Source organism: Mirounga leonina, unplaced genomic scaffold (genome assembly GCF_011800145.1).
Source record: "Mirounga leonina isolate KUSES-001 unplaced genomic scaffold, KU_Mleo_1.0 Mir_109, whole genome shotgun sequence".
NCBI lineage: Eukaryota > Metazoa > Chordata > Mammalia > Carnivora > Phocidae > Mirounga > Mirounga leonina.
Window position 1 is genome coordinate 1,106,464 of NW_023270244.1, and position 6,238 is coordinate 1,112,701.

Below are 6,238 nucleotides of genomic sequence, written 5' to 3' on the forward strand. Positions count from 1 at the left end.
GAGCTGACAAATGAGAGCCTATAATGATCATACTGAGATATGATACTTATTGTCCTCTTTTCCTCCTCCCCCACTTCATAAGGACATTTGGCTATTATGACATTTTTTAAAAGAAAAAAAAATAAAAATCTAGAAAGAATGATTGATCCATAGATATAAGACAATGAAATTATATGTAAAAAGAAACCAGTGCAACAGAATGTAAAGTGTGGCAAGAAAGAAACTAATTGTGCCTAATCTATCTTAAAAGCTGAATTTTGTCAGGTGATAGTTTCAAATTTAACTTGGTATTTGTATCAATATGGTACCTTGGAGTATTAGGATATTTTCTGTAGGCTTACTGTCTATGTAGTATCTCTGTACACATAGTCTGTCTTGGGCTATGTTTGAAGATTTATTTATTTATTTATTTGAGAGAGAGAGCACGCGCATGCACATGCAAGGGAAGAGGGGCAAAAGGAGAGGGGGAGAGAGAATCTGAAGGAGACTCCCCACTGAGCATGGAGCCCGATGCAGGAGTTGATTCCAGGACCCTGAGATCATAACCTGAGCCAAAATCAAAAGCTGGATGCTTAACTGACTGAGCCATCCAGGTGCCACTCCCTATGTTTGATTAAGGGTCCTTAATTACTCAGTTTTGTTGTATCCTAAACAGTCAAATCATTATTTTAGCTGAACAACATTTTTGTGGAAAAAAAAAAAAAGTAAATGCAATGTAGGATATGCTGTAATAAAAGAAGTGTCACATGAGAGACCAAAGAAATAATCTCCCTTATCATTATGGCATCACCAAATAAATCCCTGTAAGGCTGTGAGGTTTGTTCTGTGAATATCTGAAGTAAGGCTTCTTTATTGCATTTCATGAACTGTCAACACCTTCCACAACATGGAAGATTGGCGCATGATCTGTCCCACAAAATGTGTGAATCCACAGATACTTTGTGGTTATATGACACTTACCATAAATAGAAAATCTTATTATCAAGCTTCATGACATATCCTGACATATCTTAAGAAACGTAGAGTAATCAAGAGACTACATAAAATGTAGCTACAGTACACTAGTTATTCCATTTTGATGTTATGCATAATTAGTTTTAATATCATCTGTGATTTGTAAAAATGAGACCTGTAGGCATTTCTTTCAGCTTAGAAATACAAAACTTTAAGAAGGTTGTCATGAAGAATAATAAATGAAAGTTACTGTGAAGGACTTTACAAATATGAATAGCCATATACTATCAAATGAATAGCCATATACTATCATTTTTAATGTGAATGAACTGACAATTTATATAAAAGTACTTATTTATAATTAAACAGTTCAGATGAGTTGCTCTATTGTCATCAGACCACCCAAATCAGTTCTGGACATTATATTTTAGGAGGGTAATCTATAATTTTAGAGCATATTCAGAGGAAAACAAGGACTCATCCTTTGAAGGAAGCTGTGGTGTTTGGGAAGAGGTAGATTGGAGAAAAGATGAATCAGGAGAGATACAATGTTTTGAATCATTTATATATGGCTGTCACGTGGAGAAGAATTAACTGTTCTCTGTGTCTCCAAGATAACAGTGGGAGAAAATTTTTGATTCCATATAATGTTGACTCCCGAGCTCTCTGTAGATAGAATAGCCTACCTCAAGAGGAAATAGATTTGTAGTTGCTAGACATATTCACATACAACTTGGCTTAATTTTTGTGGAGAAGTTTCAAACACAGGAAAAGCAGTAGTAAAAATAAATCTTTCCATTTTTGAAGTATTTAACACCTTTATGAATATTATACAATGAATGTAAACATATATTGCAACAACAAGGAGTCTCATATATGTGTCCTAATGATGACACTTTTATTAGGAAGAACAGAAGGTGATACAGGCCTACCTCATTTTAAAGTGCTTTGCAGATATTACAGTTTCTGCAAATTAAAGGCTTGTGGCAACCCTGCCTCAAGCAAGTCTATTAGCACCATTTTTCCAACAGCATTTGCTCACTTCATGTCTCCGTGTCTCATTTTGGTAATTCTCACAGTATTTCAAATTTTTTCATTATCATTATATTTTTATGGTGACCTATAATCAGTGGTCTTTGATATTACTATTGTAATTATTTTGGAGTGCCACAAACCATGCCAAATAAGAAGGCAAACTTAGTGGATAAATGTTTTGTGTTCTGACTGCTCCACAGACTAGCCACTCCCCCATCTCTCTTGCTCTCCTTAGGACCCCCCTATTTTCTGAGACACAGACAGATTAAAATTGGGTCATTTAATAACCCTATGATGACCTCTATGTGTTCAAGTGAAAGGAAGTGTTGTACATCTCTCATTTTAAATCAAAAGCTAGTAATGATTAAGCTTAGTAAGGAAGGCATGTCAGAAGTTGAGATAGGCCACAGTTAGCCAAGATGGGAATGCTTTTTGCATTTTTCTTTAGAAATTCTTGAAGGAAATTAAAAGTGCTATTCCAGTGAATATTTGAATGATAAGAAAGTGAAACAGCCTTACTGCTGATATGGAGAAAATTTGAATGGTCTGAATAGAAGATGAAACCAGCCACAACATTCCCTTAAATCAGAGTCTAATCCAGAACAAGGGCCTAACTCTCTTCAATTCTATGAAGGTTGAGAGAGGTGAGGGAGCTATAGAAGGGGAGTCTGAAGCTAGCAGAGGTTGGTTCATGAGGTTTAAGGAATTAAGCTGTCTCCATTACATAAAAGTTTAGGGTGAAAAATCAAGTGCTGATGTAGACGTTGTAACAAATCATCCAGAAGATCTAGATAAGATAATTCATTAAGATGGCTACACTAAACAACAGATTTTCAATGTAGATGAAATAGCCTTCTTTTGGAAGAGGATGTCATCTAGGACTTTCATAGATAGAGAGAAGTCAAAGCCTGGCTTTAAAGATTCCAAGGACATGGGGCGCCTGGGTGGCTCAGATGGTTAAGCGTCTGCCTTTGGCTCAGGTCATGATCCCAGGGTCCTGGGATCGAGTCCCACATTGGGCTCTCTGCTCCTTGGGAGCCTGCTTCTCCCCCCCCCCAACCTCTCTGTCTCTCATGAATAAATAAATAAAATTAAAAAAAAAAAAAAGATTCCAAGGACAGGCTGACTTTCTTTTTAGGGGCTAACACAGCTGGTGACTGAAGTTGAAGCCAATGCTCACTTACTATTCTGAAAAATCCTAGGGTCCTTAAGAATTATGTTAAATCTCCTCTGCCTATCTTTATAAATGGAACAACAAAGCCTGGATGACAGCACATCTGTTTACAGCATGGTTTACTGAACATTTTAAGCCCATTGTTGCCACCGACTGCCCAGGAAAGAAGATTCCTTTCAAAATATTGCTACTCATTGATAATGCACCTGGTCATCCAAGAGCTCTAATGGAGATGGACAATGAGATTAATACTGCTTTTATGGCTGCTAATACAACACTCATTCTGCAGCCCATGGATCAAGGAGTAATTTTGAATTTCAAGTCTTATTGTTTAAGAAATACATTTTGTAAGGCTATAGCTGCCATATATAGTGATTTCTCAGATAGATCTGGGTGAAGTCAATGGAAAACATTCTAGAAAGGATTCTCCATTCTAGATACCATTAAGAACATTTGTGATTCATGAGAAGAGGTCAAAATATCCACACTAAGAGGATTTTGAGGAAATTGATTCCAACTCTCATGGATGACTTTGAGGAGTTCAACACTTCAGTGGAGAAAATAACTACAGCGGTGATGGAAATAACAAGAAAACCTGAACTAGAAAGAGATCCTGAAGATGGGACTGAATTGCTGCAATTTCATGACAAAACTTTAATGGATAAAGAGTTGCTTTTTATGGATGAGCAAAGAAAGTGGTTTCTTGAGATGGAATCTGCTGGTGAAGATGTGAAAATTGTTGAAATGACAACAAAAGATTTAGAATATTACATACATTTAGTTGATAAAGTAGCAGCAGGGTTTGAGGGGATTGACTCCAATTTTGAAATAAGTTCTACTGTGGATAAAATGCTATCAAACAACAGTGCATACCATAGAAAAATGGTCTGTGAAAGCAAGAGTAAATCTATGTGGGAAACTTCACTGCTGTTTTATTTTAGGAAATTGCCACAGCCATCCCAACATTCAGCAACCACCACCCTGATCAGTCAGCAGCTGTCAACATTGGAGCAAGATCCTCCACCAATGAAAAGATTATGACTCATTGAAAGCTCAGATTATGGTTAGCATTTTTGAGCAGTAAGAACTTTTGAAATAAGGTATTGTACATTTTTTAGACATAATGCTATTGCACACTTAATATACTACAGTATAGTGGAAACATAACTTTTACATGCATTGGGAAACCAAAAACTAATTTGACTTGCCTTATTGCAATATCCCCTTTATCGTGGTGGTCTGGAACCATACCAGCGTTATCTCCGAGGTATCTTGTGGCCCTCACTATTTCTAGTTGAAGCCCCTTGTGTGAATAGCTACTGTGCTAATTTTTATGATGCCTTCTCCTCTTGATAAAATTAGTTAAACGGAAACAACTCTATTTATCTACATTCTAGGATAACAGCAATAACTTGGGATAGGGAGAGATGTTGGCATGGATAGTTTCTCTCTTTGTATCATCACAGAAAACCTAACGGCCACTCAATAATGTGTATTGATTTCATACATACATTCATATATACATAGCATTGAATCGTCATTCAATGGATGTTATTGACTAAGTAATCTCTTTAATAAGCCTCTCCCCACTCTGAAGTTTTTCTCATTATGAATCTTGGGGCGGGCCTAGTTTGGATGGAGTCAGGAAAGCTAAACTCCAATTGAATGCAACATGGTAGTTTTGTTTACACAAATATTACAGAGAAAGTCTCAAGGTAAGATGTGGTTGTTAAATTAGGCCTTCTTATCATGCTAATGCATGTATGGCACATGTCAGCTACCATAACATCACTGATGTTACAGTAAATTTGAGAGAATGTTAGATGTTCAGAAAAATTAGAGGACTTTTAGAGATCCTATAGGTATTTCTTTTAGCTTACAAAGAACTTTGGGAAATCAAAATGTATAAATCATTATAAAAGTCACAGCTCTATATCTGCTGAGATAAAAATCCTAGAAAAATGATTCATCAGGAAATTTCTGTGGGTAGATTTAAGGGGAAACTAATGAGGTCAGGGTTTCAGGAGAGCTGTTTTGAGCTGTGTTCGAGGGGAGTAGACTAAAGATCTTGTTTGCCAATAATGTAAAGTTGTAAGTGAATTTGTTTCGAGCCTCGTGAAAAACTCAAAACTAGAAAGATATATCTGTGAAGGCAAGAACAACCTGGGAGTTGTGGCAAAATGATTGTGGCTGTCAGCTATACTTACAATTGCTCACCATATATAATTTATTTTCAAGATTCCCTGACATGAAGTTAGGGATGGTTATGTACTTGAACACATTCTGAAAATACTCTACTGTAGTGCATAGTGAATAGAAGAGGAAAGACCAGAGAAGGGAAAAAAGGCTCTCAGTAAAAGAGGTTCAATCTATGGAGAAATTCTTTCTTCTCCATCCCTCCCAAGATTTCTTTCCCCTAACACCAACTCCTTTTAAATTTTGACTAGTGACAGCAGAAGGTATTACAAGACATGCTATTCTGGGAGCCATTTTAGTTGAGCTTTGTTTACCCACAAATATAAAGACTAGATGTCACTTTAATCCTTAAGGTTAATCTACTTGCATATCATTGGAAAATAACTATTAGTTTAAAAATATATATTTAAATTCAATTAATTAACATATAGTGTATCATTCATTTCAGAGGTAGAGTTCAGTTATTCATCAGTTGCATATAACACCCAGTGCTCATTACATCACATGCCCTCCTTAATGCCCATCACCCAATTACCCCATCCCCCCCATCCACCTCCGCTCCAGCAACCCTCAGTTTGTTTCCTATAGTTAAGAGTCTCTTATGGTTTCTAAACATGGAAAAAGTGTGTACAATGAATTTTTCATGCTTCCTATGCCATGTGATGCTTTACTATAGTATTGATATTTTTAGTATATAACCATTAGTACTATGAATGAACAAATCAATCTTTTAAAATATCAAAATATTAAAGGACTTCTTTTTGTGATTTTAAATAATCTCAGAAACACAGCAGTGTAACATCAGTCTCTCATTGTTTCTTTTCAACTCCCAATTCTACTGTTCTAGTCTGTATTATAATTTCTTAAACTCCTGTCTTC

At 36.1% G+C, this 6,238-nt stretch overlaps 1 pseudogene; it reads left to right on the forward strand.

Moving 5' to 3' along the window:
* Window positions 1-2,283: 2,283 nt before the first annotated feature.
* LOC118019800 lies at window positions 2,284-4,231 on the forward strand (annotated as a pseudogene).
* Window positions 4,232-6,238: the final 2,007 nt, after the last annotated feature.